This window comes from Theropithecus gelada, chromosome X, assembly GCF_003255815.1.
Source record: "Theropithecus gelada isolate Dixy chromosome X, Tgel_1.0, whole genome shotgun sequence".
Taxonomy (NCBI): Eukaryota; Metazoa; Chordata; class Mammalia; order Primates; family Cercopithecidae; genus Theropithecus; species Theropithecus gelada.
Genome location: NC_037689.1, coordinates 107,880,541 through 107,896,001, shown reverse-complemented (window position 1 = coordinate 107,896,001; position 15,461 = coordinate 107,880,541).

Genomic DNA, 15,461 nt, shown 5'->3' with positions numbered 1-15,461 from the left:
ACTTGGAGAACCTTTATGTCTAGCTAAAGGATTGTAAATACACCAATCAGCACTCTGTGTCTAGCTTAAGGTTTGAAAATGCACCAATCAGTGCTCTGTGTCTAGCTAATCTAGTGTGGACTTGGAGAACCTTTATGTCTAGCTAAAGGATTGTAAATACACCAATCAGCACCCTGTGTCTAGGTCAAGGTTTGTAAACACACCAATCAACACCCTGTGTCTAGCTCAAGGTTTGTAAACTCACCAATCAGTGCTCTGTGTCTAGTTAATCTGGTGAGTACTTGGAGAACTTTTTGCCTAGCTAGAGGATTGTAAACACACCAATCAGCACCCTCTCAAAACAGACCAATCGGCTCCCTGTAAAATGGACCAAGCAGCTCTCTGTAAAATGGACCAATCAGCAGGATGTGGGTGGGGTCAGATAAGGGAATAAAAAGCAGGCTGCGGGACCCAGCTGGCGCAAGCTGCTTGGGTCTGCTTCTGGCTGTGGAGGTGTTGTTCTTTTGCTCTTTGCAATAAATCTTGTTGCTGGTCACTCTTTGGGTCTGCACTGCGTTCATGACCTGTAACACTTACCGGGAAGGTCTGCAGTTTCACACCTAGAGGCCAGCGAGACCATGAACCCACCTGGAGAAATGAACAACTCCAGATGCACCACCTTAAGAACTGTAACGCTTGGCCGGGTGCGGTGGCTCAAGCCTGTAATCTCAGCACTTTGGGAGGCCGAGACGGGCGGATCACGAGGTCAGGAGATCCAGACCATCCTGGCTAACACGGTGAAACCCCGTCTCTACTAAAAAAAATACAAAAAACTAGCCGGGCGATGTGGCGGGAGCCTGTAGTCCCAGCTACTCGGGAGGCTGAGGCAGGAGAATGGCGTGAACCCGGGGGCGGAGCTTGCAGTGAGCTGAGATCCGGCCACTGCACTCCAGCCTGGGCGACAGAGCGAGACTCCGTCTAAAAAAAACAAAACAAAACAAACAAAAAAACACACAAAAAACTGTAACACTCATCGCGAAGGTCTGCTGCTTTACTCCTGAAGCCAGTGAGACCATGAACCCACCAGAAGGAAAAAACTCTGAACATTCTGAACATCAGAAGGAACAAACTCCAGACACACCATCTTTAAGAACTGTAATACTCACCATGAGGGTCCATGGCTTCATTCTTGAAGTCAGTGAGACCAAGAACCCACTAATTCTGGACACAACTTGACACAGGTTTTGTGATGGATTGATGAAATATGTCTTGCCTTTCCTGTCACGTTCTAAGTTTTAGAAGGAAGGAACCTGTCCTTTACTCTGTTGTATTGCCTCATAGTGCCTAGCTTCTTGTGTACATACATGGTAGATAAGAAACAAATACTAGTTAAGTGAATGGATAAATGAGTAGAGTAATAATTGTATTTACTGAGTGCTTATATGTTTTAACTTATTGAAATTTCAAATTCTGTGAGAGGAACTATCATCTCATTTAACAGATGAGAAAAGTAAGGTAAAGGGAGATTACTTACTATACAAGCGGAAAGAACAGGGAATCAAGAATTTTGAGTTCTGGACCTCAGTAGAACTAGACTAGCAACCATTTGTGGTAAGTGGGTTAGGTTGTTTAAGCCTCTATTTCTCCCTGATTATGCATTATAATCAGACTGCACTAAATCAAATAGAACTTCATTGGTAATGGTGGGAAATGACTGATCAGAGACACAGCTTGGCTTTGGAATTGAAGGACAGCAAGGTTATTTGAATATAACTTTGCATTGTTTCTGTCAAATTTTCATGTTCCAACCAGTGACGGAGTCAGCTTGCCCTCTTCTTTCTCACCTTTAGTCAGTGATTTTTCAGCTGCTACCCAAAATCTAAGAACCTAAGCATTGCCCAAATCTTGGCCAGGCGCAGTGGCTCATGCCTGTAATCCCAGCACTTTGGGAGGCCGAGGTGGGCAGATCATGAGGTCAGGTGATCGAGACCATCCTGGCCAACATGGTGAAACCCCGTCTCTACTAAAAACACAAAAATTAACTGGGCATGGTGGCACGTGCCTGTAATCCCAGCTACTTGGGAGGTTGAGGCAGGAGAATCGCTTGAACCCAGGAGTTGGAGGTTGCAGTGAGCCAGGATGGCGCCACTGCACTCCAGCCTAGGCAACAGAGACTCCGTCTCAAAAAAAGAGAAAAAGCATTGCCCAAATCTCACCTTTCATCACCCGAAGCTGGCTGGAGCCTACCCCATAGCCTGTCCAGCTGGGCAGATGTGCTTTTTGAGCAGTTGACCCAAGGTTTATTTCAAGCCAATTTAACAGCTGCATTTCTTTTAGGTTAAATGTGTTATACCACAATGAAGCAAAAAGCTGAAATCTTACAAACGTTTCATGGAAATATTCTTCCAATGAAAAGATACTGAACTCTCAGGTTTATTTACTTATTTATTTATTTATTTTTGAGACAGTGTCTAACTCTGTCACTCAGGCTGGAGTGCTGTGGTGCAATCATGCCTCACTGCAGCCTCAACTTCTCAACCTCAATTGATCTGCCCACTTCAGCCTCCGGAGTAGCTGGGACTACAGGCTTGTGCTACCATGATTTTTTATATATATATTTGTAAGACGAGGTCTCACTATTTTGCCCAGGCAGGCCTGGGATTTAATAGGACTTTCATTTACATTTCTAACTATTTTATCATAAGTTGGCCTGGTGGTTTGTTGATTTGCTTGTTTATTTGGCGTTCGTACAAAAATGCAAATTCCTCTGCTAAGCACATCTGGCACTCCACAATCTGCCCTCTCTTAATCTCATGGACTTTCCCAGCACGGATCCTTGGCTCTAGTTGTACAGATCTTTCCATAGATCTCCTGCAGGATATGTTCATCCCTGCTTTTCCTAAACCATTCTCCTGGTCCTTGGGGCCCACTCACTCATCATCTAACAATCCCTAATCCACAGCTGCTTTTAAGAGTTTTAGTTGTAAAAAAGAACAAGGTAATGTCTTTTGCGGGAACATGGATGGAGCTGGAGGCAATTATCCTTAGCAAACTAACACAGGAACAGAAAACCAAATAACACATGTTTCACTTATAAGTGGGAGCTAAATGATGAGAACTCATGGACACATAGAGGGGAATAATACACACTGGGGCCTACTTGAGGGTGGAGGGTAGGAGGAGGGAGAAGATCAGAAAAAGTAACTATTGAGTACTAGGCTTAATACCTGGGTGTCGAAATGATCTGTATACCCAACCCCCTTGACACGAGTTTACCTGTGTAACAAACCTTCATGTGTATCCCTGAACCTAAAAGTTTTTTGAAAAAGAGTTTTAGTTGTTAATTCTCTTTGTATTTCTATGGTGCACTTGACTTGCTCCCTACAATATTCTTCTTGTTTGCGTATGCCAGGGTGTGCCATTGATTCAAGAAATGTTGGAATCTCGGGCAAGTATTCGCAAAGTTCCCAAGTATCCAAATGCCGAAGCAGTGTGGCCAGAAGAGCAAACACATTCAGACAGAGAAACACGGGAATGCCGTTAGCTTTACTATATGAACAGGAGGTTGTTAAAGTCATCTAAGCCAGGGAGCAATCTGCCCTGGCATTGATTTACTGCCGAATCTTCCATTGAGAACTTATAGAGCAGCAATGACTTCTAACATCATGATCCTATTTTTTATTGTTTTTTTTTTCACCCCCAAATGGAAACTGGTAACTTTGTAGTTACCAGATGGAAAGGGAAAAAAGCTATGAAAGACAACCAGAGGCTGTAAATGGAGAGTAGAAAGCAAAAACAAAAACAACAAAAGTAGAGAAGGTAAAAAGAACTACTGGATGACTCTTTCATTAACTGGCTCTGTGATCTTGGGCAAGGCATGTCACATTTTTCAGCCTCTAGTTCCCCATTTCAAAAGTCTCTTCTGGGGCAGAACTTGTCAATCAGGAAAAATTGAAATTGGACTAAGTATTAACTAACATTAGAAAATCATTGCTGATTTTGTCAGAATGGTATTGTGATTCTGTTTTAAAAAACAATCCGGGCCGGGCGCGGTGGCTCAAGCCTGTAATCCCAGCACTTTGAGAGGCCGAGACGGGCGGATCACAAGGTCAGGAGATCGAGACCATCTTGGCTAACCCGGTAAAACCCCGTCTCTACTAAAAAATACAAAAAACTAGCCAGGTGAGGTGGCGGGCGCCTGTAGTCCCAGCTACTCGGGAGGCTGAGGCAGGAGAATGGCGTAAACCCGGGAGGCGGAGCTTGCAGTGAGCTGAGATCCAGCCACTGCACTCCAGCCTGGGCGACAGAGCGAGACTCCGTCTCAACAACAACAACAAAAACCATCTGTTAGAGATACATACTGATCTATTTATGAGTGAAATGACATAAAGTCTGGGATTTGCTTTAAAATGCTCATTCCCTCCAAAAAACTTTCTTTTAACTAGGGAGAGGGTTCGACAGATGAAACAAGAATGGCAAAATATTGATGACTGTTAAAACTAGGCAATGAGTGCCTGGGAGTTGATTATATAAGTCTCTCTAACTTTGTATATGTTTCAAATAATTGTCACTAATGAAATGTTAAATTTTAAAAAAATTAGGTTGTTTATTTCAAAGGAAGAAGAGACAGAACATCAAAATTGTACGAAAGGCCAGGGGAACAAAGTTAGTTAACCTAAGAACTAGGTTCTAGAACACGAACTAACCCAGAACATGTACTCTACTTATGTTCATCAAATTACCCTTATAAATAATATATGACAACAACTATTGCATGGATACTGTGTATATGTATATTTAGATGTAGTCTCGCTCTGTCACCCAGGCTGGAGTGCAGCGGTGCGACCCTGGCTCACTGCAGCTTCTGCCTCCTGGGTTCAAGCAATTATTGTGCTTCAGTCTCCCGAGTACCTGGGATTATAGGCATGCCTGGCTAAGATATATATGTATATATTTTAGTAGAGATGAGGTCCCCTCTCTCTATATATATATAATATATATATTATACACATATATACATTTCTATATATATGTATATAATATTTTAGTAGAGATGCAGCTTCACCATGTTGGCCAGGCACAAACTCCTGACTTCAGATGATCTGCCCACCTCTGCCTCCCAAAGTGCTGGGATTACAGGCATGAGTCACTGCGCCCGGCCCTGATTGTTTTTTAAAACAGAATCACAATACCATTCTAACAAAATCAGCAATGATTTTCTAATGTTAGTTAATACTTAGTCCAATTTCAATTTATATATATATATATATTTTGCATGCTATTTTATTTAGAGACCATGGCTCAAAAGTACTAATACTATTTACATGCCACCTAGGCATGACTTCCTTTTACCAGATACCAGAACTACTTTATCTCCTGGCCAGGCCTGACCCTGGAAACAGCTGTTTTCCCCTTATTGAATGACAGTATCCATTTTGGCAGTGTGAGCCCACTGGAATGAAAACTGCCAAACCCCAAAGTTGACTGAAAGTCACCACAGAGATAAAAATATGGGGCCATTATTGACTCAAGGATAGAAATTAAGCAATGAAAGGATAACATCTGTCCATGAAATTATTGATTACAAAATAAACTCATGACTCAATCTCCCACTCACGTTTATTCAAAATGTTTATTCAAAATGTTGCAAGCTTGAAAGATCAATCCTTGCAATGTAAACTTGCAGACTTTGTGGTGAGCAAATATTACATCTTTCTATGGGCACATCTGGGAATTGCCTTTGCCAGACAGAGTTGTGTTGTTTTCTTGGCCCTGCACTCACTCCGGCTAAAGGTTAGTTGTTACCACCTGCTGCCCCTGGCCAGGCTTACTTGAGACTGGGCTTCACTAAAGTTCAGGGTTAGGGGTGGTGGGGAGGAAGAGGCAGGGGAAAACGGGCCAACAAGTTGACTCAGTCACAGGTTATTTTTCTTGCCATCATGTCCTGCAGCTATTCTAGTAAACCTCTTAATGGTTGGCATTTGTAAGGACGTGGAACCTTTTAGCTTTATCTGGCATCCTAATTCTCTTAATCACTGTTGCCTTTTTTGGCTTATGGCACATAAATGTCCCAAACTGTGGAGTTTCCTATGGCTTACCACAAGATGGGAAGGATAGGGCTCTTACATGTGTGAAAGAATGAGGGGAAACAATCATAATTAATAACATTTATAAACTACTGACTGCCGAGAATTGATTCATATAATCTTCACAACAACCTTATGAAGTAGAAACTGTTATTATTCCCATTCTGCAGATGAGCAAATCGAGGCTAATGAAACACAGTCCATAAGCTGTAGAAGTGGGATTTGAATCCAGGTATATGTTATGCCTGAGCCCATGCTTTTAATCACCCAGCTATATACTGCCTTCTGAAAGAGTGTCCCTTGAACTCTCATTTGTTGAACTATGCTAGAGTTGCTCCAGGTAAAGAAGTCCCACCAGCATGAATGCAAACATCAGAAACTCTAGCTTTTTTTTTTTTTTTTTTTTTTTTGTATGCTGCCACCATAGTTAAGCCAGTTTCTTGTGCAATATATGTGTTAGTTCATTAGAAGGAGTTGAGAGGAACAGATTTTCCTCTAAGAAACAGTTGGTTAACTCCTCTTTTCACAGGAACTAAACATTTCTGGTGTTTAGGAGCAATGTAGAAGCAAAAGATTTACTTCACTGTGTGGGATCTCAAGTCATCAATCAGTTAGGATTAGAAGCTACTCCTAATTTGGGGGAAAATGTTTATAAACCGGAAAAACCAATGTTGGCAAAAGCTGAAATAGACTAGAGATGGAATTCCTCTCCTAAAGACTCACCATTTGCATGGGAGGGGAGTTTTGGAATGGAATACTTTCCAAGGGTGCTGGTAGACAGAACTATTTTAGTGGGTACTGTTGTAGAAGCTACAACTACATAGTTGCTGAGGGGAACTTAAGCTAAAAGACCAAAATTGGGTGATACTCACGGGGAAAGTCTTCCTTGAAGAGGTGACTTGAGATGGATATTGAAGGAAGCAAACAAAAATAAAGGAAATAAATGGGAAATCAAGATAAAGGGAATGGTATATGTGAAGACTTAGACCTATGTGTTTGAGATTAGTTTGGCACATTTGACTGGATTGTAGAATAAGAAGGCATTAAACAACAAACATTTATCAAGCACCTACTGTATATCAAGCATTGCACTAAACTTTGAGAATGCAAAGGAGAACACAACGTGGTCCCAGGCAACCTTTGGGGTCCTTCCCATGCAGTAAGAGGGACCAAGGCACACATAAGCCCTCACAGTCCAATGGGTGCTGTGGTGGAGGAACATACCTGGGAAAGTTGGAGAAGGTTTCATGGATGAAGGAGGCTTGAGGGGCATCTTGGGTGATGACGGGTTTTGTCATGAGGAACAGTGGAGGGAGGGGAAGGGCATTCCAGGCAGCGGGAGCAATATTTGTGTGACAGGGCCTAGTGCATGTTTGAGAGGGCGGGACAATCATGGCTGGGCGCATCACAGGCAGCAGCAGAAGGCAAGTGGACGAGTGTTTGGAGTCAGCTATTCAGAGCCCTATTGGTCAAGCTGAGGGTTTTGTTCTGTGAGCAAGAGGGAGCCACTGGAGCTTTTTATTAAGGCAGACGTGGGACAGAACAGGAAGACAGTCCTTGCCGCACCAGGGTGTGGAAGGATTGGAGGGAAGAAAGGCCAGCTGCATGCGGACCAGTTGGGAGACCATCTGCAGGGTCTGGGCAAGAAGTGGAACAGGCTCTGAACCACGACTGTGGCAGTGAGAGCTGAGAGGAGGGGATGACTCAGGGCACATGTCAATAGGTAGAAACCTCAGGGCTGGTTGTCATGGGGTCAAGGAGAGGGAAAAGGTGACAAGGACCCTGAGGTTACAGCTTGGGTTTGTGGTGACACTGTCAACTGAGGCAGGGAACACAAGACTGTTAGTAGAGAGGGGGAGTGAGGGGAGGCAGGTGACAAGGTCTGTTTGGACTTGTTGGATTTGGGGTGGTAGATAGTGGACACGTTGAGCAAGAAACTGGGAATCTTGGCTTTGAGCCCAGGTGAGACATGGGGGCTGGACGGCCACCACGGTTAAGGGGTATTAGTTGACCTCATGGGACTGGATGGGATTTCTCCTCTCCCATTTTACTCCTCCAGGGCAAAGGCTGGGGACAGAGTCAGGTGAACCCCAGTATTTGAGGAATGAGGTGGTGGCAGACGCCAGCTGGGAGTGAGAAGACACCCTTCTTCCGGCCCTTCCCAGAAACGTCATCCTCTTTTCCTCAGGGTCATGGTCCTTGTTCCAGGGCTGCACTCAGGCCAGTGACAGAAGAAAGGGAGGGAGGAAGGGAGGAAGGGAGGAAGGAAGGAAGGAGGGAGGGAGGAAGGGAGGAAGGAAGGAAGGAGGGAGGGAGGAAGGAAGGAAGGAGGGAGGGAGGGAGAGAGGGAGGGAGGGAAGGAGGAAGGACCTCTGTGCACAGAACTCATGCCCACACAGGGGCCATGAAGCAAGGCAAGAACAGTCACTTCAGCTCTTGAGTCCTTCAGTGTGGGAGTGTGTTCTAACAAAACCCAATAAATTAACGGTTGGGGATTTGGGACAGCAAGAACAAAGACCACAACTCTACATTGACATTTGGGGCATTCAGTGCCAGCGACTGTGTCTCCACTGCTGCAGAGCTGGGAACACATTCACAGCAGCATTTTTTCAAGCTCCTGTCTGTGCAAACCACAGCCAGTCTCCTAGGAGTCCTAACACTTTAATTAGACCTAGCTGGTCCGAGAACAAAATCCCATAATCCCATAAATCTAATGCAACAAGTAAGGCATGAGAGTTTTAGTCACATTCTGAATGCAAGCAGCACTTATCCAGGATGGTAGGAAATGGCTTATATCCATAATCAAAGGTGTTACTTTAACTGAGATTTGTTATAAACAGTCACCATTTTCTGAGTTGGGGACATAGAAACTAAGAAAGTCTACACACACACACCCAACCTACGCCATTTTAATGTTTTCTATATTTTGCTATATTTTCCTTGAACTGAGAGTGAGTGCTGGGACTGGACTACCTAGGGTTTAGCACAAGATACAGCTGCCCTGAGGCCTCTTCCTTACCACCTCTTTTTTTGTCCCTTTAGGATTAAGTCACTTGGCGCCCTCTTCTTAGACTGAATCTGAAGACAACCCAGAAATCTGGCAATGCTTGGGAAAACTGCCCTGGGAGCAATAGCTGTTTAACCTCCAGGGACCCAGTTATTCCCCAAGTTCCCACAGACACAAACCTAGGTTGTTTCTTCAGAAATGCTGCCCCTGAGGCATTTCTGTCTTACTTTAGGCCATGAATAACTAGGCATCAAGTGTGAGTAATTCCAGGAAACCCAGGAACAGCTACTAAAATTTTGCTCTCAGGCCCAAGAGTGCTGCAAGTTGGCCTTTCTTGCTGCTTAAGGTAATCATCAGAAAGTGAGCTGTATCTTCTCTGAGGTTCCCAAAAGCTTGCAAGGAACCTCTGGGAAACTCTAGCTTAGCCTTAGCCCTTGATGTTTAACGCTGACATGTGAACCTTGACCTAACTTTGTTTTCAGAATACTAACCAAGATGACTTTGGTCTCCCAGTGATTTCTTAGTTAAGTCCTTGGAGTTCCAAAGCCAATTGCTTAGAACTTCTTCAGGGAAGTAGGACAGATCCCAGTTAACTCCAAGTTTCAAGAACCTCTTGCCTTGCATGGGCTTTTATGATATAGTCAGCCAGTCTCCCTGACCCATAGGATTTATTTCTGTTTTCTCTTCTGAGTCTACCAAGTGAGCGGTTATGAGTAGGTGCAGTCTCAGCTAATCCCCAGGTCGGGCAAATCTGACCCATTGGATCACATAAGTCTGAGGAGCCTCTCTTCCAGTCCCTGCTAAAATGATCTTCAATGCCCCCTAGTTTCCAGAGGCTAGGAAATGAGTTATTGTGGACAGTCTTGCTCCACAATTACTGGGACCCGAGAACTCCTAGAATCTTCTCTTACGGGCCCTTGGTTCCTCTGGTTCACAGAGGCAGATTTTCCAAAAGACCCTTGAGGTGGCTCAGAAGGGTAGGGCTCTGTCAGCTAGGGAGCACAACACCAGTTTTGGGGCTCTCACCAGTAGAGAAAGCCCCTTGGGCCAGGTCAGAGCCAAGGTAGGATCCCCAAGCCCAGTGGAGTGATTGATACCTACTCCGGCTATACATAAGGACACCCAGGAGAGGGATGCCAGAGTCAGGGTCTTTTCCTGAGAGAGATGAGTTACTTGCCCACTGACACTGTTGAGTAAATTTCTCCTCCTTTATGCCTCCTATGCAATGGCCAGCCATAGCCCCTGTGTTGCTTTCAAAGCTAATTATGAGTGTCAGTTTGACACTGGAACAAAGAGTTAACAAGACAATTAGTTTCTGATTATACTAGAGCCAGTTGCCACTCTACCTGAATGGCCTGGGGTCTCAGGAATGCCAGTGTCTCAGGAACAGGTCTGGTGATGGATACCATTGCAACTCCCTAGGAGAGCTTAAAGGATTACTCTGGAGCCTTTCATCCTGTCCCCATTAACTAGTCCAGGAGCCAGAATTTATGAGAACAGTTCTTATCTGAAGGATCTTCAGAGCTTAAAGCCAGGGCTGGCAGCCAGCTGAGATCAACTTGACACCCAACCTGGGGAGCCCTGAAGCTAAAATAAAAGAAACAGTTCCAGTTGTGGCCATTGCTAGGCTAAGTGGTCAACAAACTAGCCAAAGGAAACAAGTGGTATCATCTTACAAATAAAAGAATTCATGCTTATGGTCCCAGCCTCTGAAGTCAAATAGACTGGTGTTTGTGTTCAAGTTCTACCACTTTCTAGCTTTGTAACTCATGGCAAGCCACACAACCTCTCTGAACCTTACTTTCTTAATGAATAAAATGGAGACTACTGATGTACTTCCTTCGCAAGGTTAATGGGTGAGTATTAAATGAGTCCTTGCATGTTGAGCCTTTAACATAGAACTTGACTGTAACAAGACCCCCGAAATAAGGCATAGTGTTGTTATCACAGATCTCATTAGCCTTCTCACTGGGATATAGCGGAAAAAGAAAAGGCCAGGGGTCAACTACTAAACAGGCCAAACTGCTTGACAGTCATGCCTCATCAGGCCACAGTGGAGATTTCCAGATACTGTTAGTGATGGAGTCCTTGTTTTCTCTTATGGTCCATGTGACCTGAGTTGCGGGTGCCTCCAGAACTGTAGAATATGTACAATACTCATTTATGTGCTTTCCTCCTACCCTGATATTACTGAATGTTGTCACTTGTAGTCCAAGGGCCTTTCCCCCAAACCCAGGCTCCTGGACTGATAAGATATAAGATAGTATAAGCACTATATTCCAAGTAAAAGGACAGAATAGGTGGGTGGCACAAGCCAAGAATGATTTAGTGATATTTCCTGATCAGGCCTGGCTTGCCATTAAGGAATTTCTTCAGAAGTAACTGGGCAGCCTTCAAAACACAGATTCCTTGGCTTATCCTCAAAGACTCTGCTTCAACGAGTCTGGAGTAGAATTCAGGATTGAGTAAACTCCCAAGAGGAGTCTGATGCACAGCTAAGGTTGAGAACAGTTAAATTGTATAAACGCCTCTCTGAAAAAAAAATAAGTCTAACATTTCAATGAGCTTTGGATTTGCTTGGTGGGGTGGGATTTGTTAAAATACAGATTTCTGGACTCATCCACTAGATCTTCTGATCTGGTAGTTCCAGGGTAGGCCTCAGACTTCTGAATTTTTAACCAGTGCCCTCAGGTAACTGTGGTCTAGGGGAAATAATTACTTCCTTTGTGATCATTCCCGGCTAGTACAATCCAAAGATTTTCCAGAGATTTTCTCATTCTTGCCATAATAAAATAAAAAGTAAACAAAAATATTTTATTTTAGATCATTATATTATTGAAGATTGCATTGGCTATCTATTGCTTCAAAGCAAATTACCCCAAAATCAGTAGCTTAAGACAACATTTATTATCTCATGGTATCTGTGGGTCAGCAATTTGAGCATGGTGAGGTTGGTTGCCTCTGGCTTAGGGTCTCTCAGAAGGCTGTAATCAAGGTGCAGTGCATGGTCTGTGGTCTCATCTGAAGGCTCAGCTTGGGGAAGTATCTGCTTCCAAACTCACTTCTGTGGTAGCTAGGAGGATTCAGTCCTCTCTGGCTGTTGGCCAGAGACATCAGTTCCTTGCCATGTGGACCTCTCCATAGGGCAGCTCACAGCTCATAAAATGGCAGTTGACTTCCTTCAGAGTGAGCAAAGGAGAGAGAAAGAGAAAGCAAGGGAGAAATCATAACTTAGTCTCAGAAGTGTAGTCCCATTACTTTTGCCATATTCTGCTAGTTAGGAGCAAGTAACTAGATTCAGCCCACACTCAAGGGGTTGGGATTACACAAGGGCCCAAATACCAGGAGGTGGGAATCACTGGGGGCAATCTCAGAGGCTTCCTACCACAATGCTAACATTTTAAAAATATATTTTAATACAATTTTTAATATTATTTAAAATACAGGAAAAATGGATTTACCTTATTTGGGTGATGCACACTGTTTAAAGTATGCAAATGAACATAACTTTTGACAACTATAAACATAATATTACAGTATGTTTTATTTGGAGACTGAACGTATATTAAAATGTCAAAAGCAGTTATATATTATGGCATCAAAACTAGACAAAAACTGCTTTCATGTCATGCTGTCGGAAATTGTTGCATTTCGTATTGTAAAAATAAGTTCACATATTTACATAATTTTAGTATTGTGTTTCTAAATGAAGACATTAGAAGAAAATACTATTTCTCCAGACTTTCTTCACCAATAATATAGCAAATGTGTTTATTCTTTTTTCCCCAAGAAATGTAGAGCCAAATTAGATATAATTGTTACTATACCTTTAGTTTTGCCTTTGATGTTTAAAGTATGAGAGCTAGCTTAATGTACTATATAATTTTTTTAAATCAGATTGTTATCACTTAGGAATCTGATAAATAGCAGTTTCAGACAATATATTGGTTTGCTAGGGCTTCTATAACAAAGCACCGCAGACTGAGTGGCTTAAACAACAGACATTTGTTTTCTCACAATTCTGGAGACTAGATGCCAAGATCAAGGAGTTGGCAGGATTGGTTTCTTCTGTGGCCTCTCTTCTTGGCTTGGAGATAGTTGTCTTCTCCCTGTGTCTTCATGGTCTTCTCTTTGTGTGTGTCTGTGTTCAAATTTTCTCCTCTTATGAGGACACCAGTCATAGTGGATTAGGGCCTGCCCTAATGACCTCATTTTAACTTAATTACCTCTTAAAAGACCTTATCTCTAAACACAGACACAATCTGAAGTAATTGAAGTTAGGACTTCAACATATGCGTTTGTTGTGGGGTAGGGAACACAATTCAGCTCATGCAAAAACGAATTTTCAGAATCACTATCATTCTTATCCTTATTCACTTGCATTTCAACAGCAGTCTCGTGTTTCTTGTCTTTAGTCAACAATCGACTCTAGGCATAAATGAAAGAATACATGACTATAAATTTAAAAAACATGTAACTGTACGATTATTAAACCACCAGACTAGCCTGCAATGAGTAACAAAGTGATAAAACAAGCGGAGTAATAGGAGTTTGAACATGGTAGTCCAAGATCCACTAACTGCCAGATGGTCAACTCTTGAGCACCGTGAACCTCACTCTGAAATAGGAGAGGAAGATTAGCAGTAAAGCAGAATAAGGCACCAGAGCCAGCAAATGCATAGCTCCTCAAGAAACCCAAAAGCCTCCCAATTTAAATTGCTACAAAAGTCTCCACCTACTTCCACCTTCTTCCACAATTAAACTTGTTTTGCTCCAAACATTAACATTAGAGAAAAAAAATTATTATTCAATTTATTTCTGCTTCATTTAATTATTGGTTTTGCTACAGTCATTTTCTGCTATTTTCTTTGGCCAAGATTCAGTATTTCATCAACATTAAAGGTTAGAGAAACTCTTGCGGGTTGGACTTGGAACCTAGTCAACATTTACACTATTGATCCTTGGGGAAATGAAATGTGAGTTCAAAAAACTGACTTGCAAACACTTTTTCGAACCGACTCTATTTGTAAGCTTGGAACTGCTTATTTCCTTTATGAGAATTCTCAATTTAAAAAAGAATAGGAAGACAATAAAACACATTTAACACTAAAATTCTACTAAGCATGACAGATTCTTTCTTCAAGGGCTCCAAAAGCCCTTCAGGGTCTTGCTCTGTAATGAGCAGAAATTAAAGTGGTGCAGAAGTCATAGGAAACTGGGCTAATCTCAGCACTTTCCTCGAAGTGGGTAACCCCTCTGCCTGAAATGGGCCGAACTGGGTCCCAGAATTTCACAACCACTTCAGTAATTGTAATTTTCCCTAACAAAGAGAGAGACAATCAAGTTCATCTGTCAATGCTCACTTGCGTTCATTGAGAGCAGATTTCTGGCTTCAGGAGAAGATACAAAAAATTCAGTCAAGACATAGTTTCTGCTCAATACGACAACTTTTATAAGTAGGGTTAGATTTTGGCCGGGCGTGGTGGCTCACTCCTGTAATCCCAGCACTTTGGGAGGCCGAGGCAGGCGGATCACAAGGTCAGGAGATTGAGACCATCCTGGCTTACACGGTGAATCCCCGTCTCTACTAAAAATACAAAAAATTAGCCAGGTGTGGTGGCGGGCGCCTGTAGTCCCAGCTACTTGGGAGGCTGAGGCAGGAGAATGGCGTGAACCCAGGAGGTGGAGCTTGCAGTGAGCCAAGATCGCGCCACTGCACTCCAGCCTGGGCCACAGAGAGACTTCGTCTCAATAAATAAATAAATAAATAAATAAATAAATAAATAAAAAGTAGAGTTAGATTTTTACAAGCAAGGTTTATACCTTTGTGTCTTCTAGCCTTTATTCAGGTGTATTTTGGGAGACCTAGGGTCTATTTCTTTGTTGATTTTTCTTTTTTAAAATTGTTTGTTATCATTATGATCCGTAGTAGGCAAAGTAAAGTCACATTTTGGTAGTTTGGGGAGGCTCATATCCCAAATGGCGAAACCAGCTCCCCAGCTCATTAGCTGAAGGTTTTCTCAGATGATCCCCACTGCCAGAACATTTTCTCTGTACTCCATTAACTCTCCAGTGCATTCTGTGCTTTGCGCTGGATGGGTACAGGCCACTATTTACTGGGTACAATACGTTATTGCATTCAATTGACAAATATGCAGAGATAGAACAAGATTATAATAATTGAGGTCTTAGGCAACGTGGGAGGTGTAGCGAATATGGTGCAGGCTGCATTGTCCAACAAAGAGAAAGCAAAATCGGTCATGTTGGGGAGCATATTTCAGAGCAGAGCCAAGAAAGGCAACTCCCTTCCTAGAAGCTCTGAAACTATGGCAACTTTGGTTATTTAGTCATATTTTCTGGAATACACTATTTAATGATGATGTAAATTC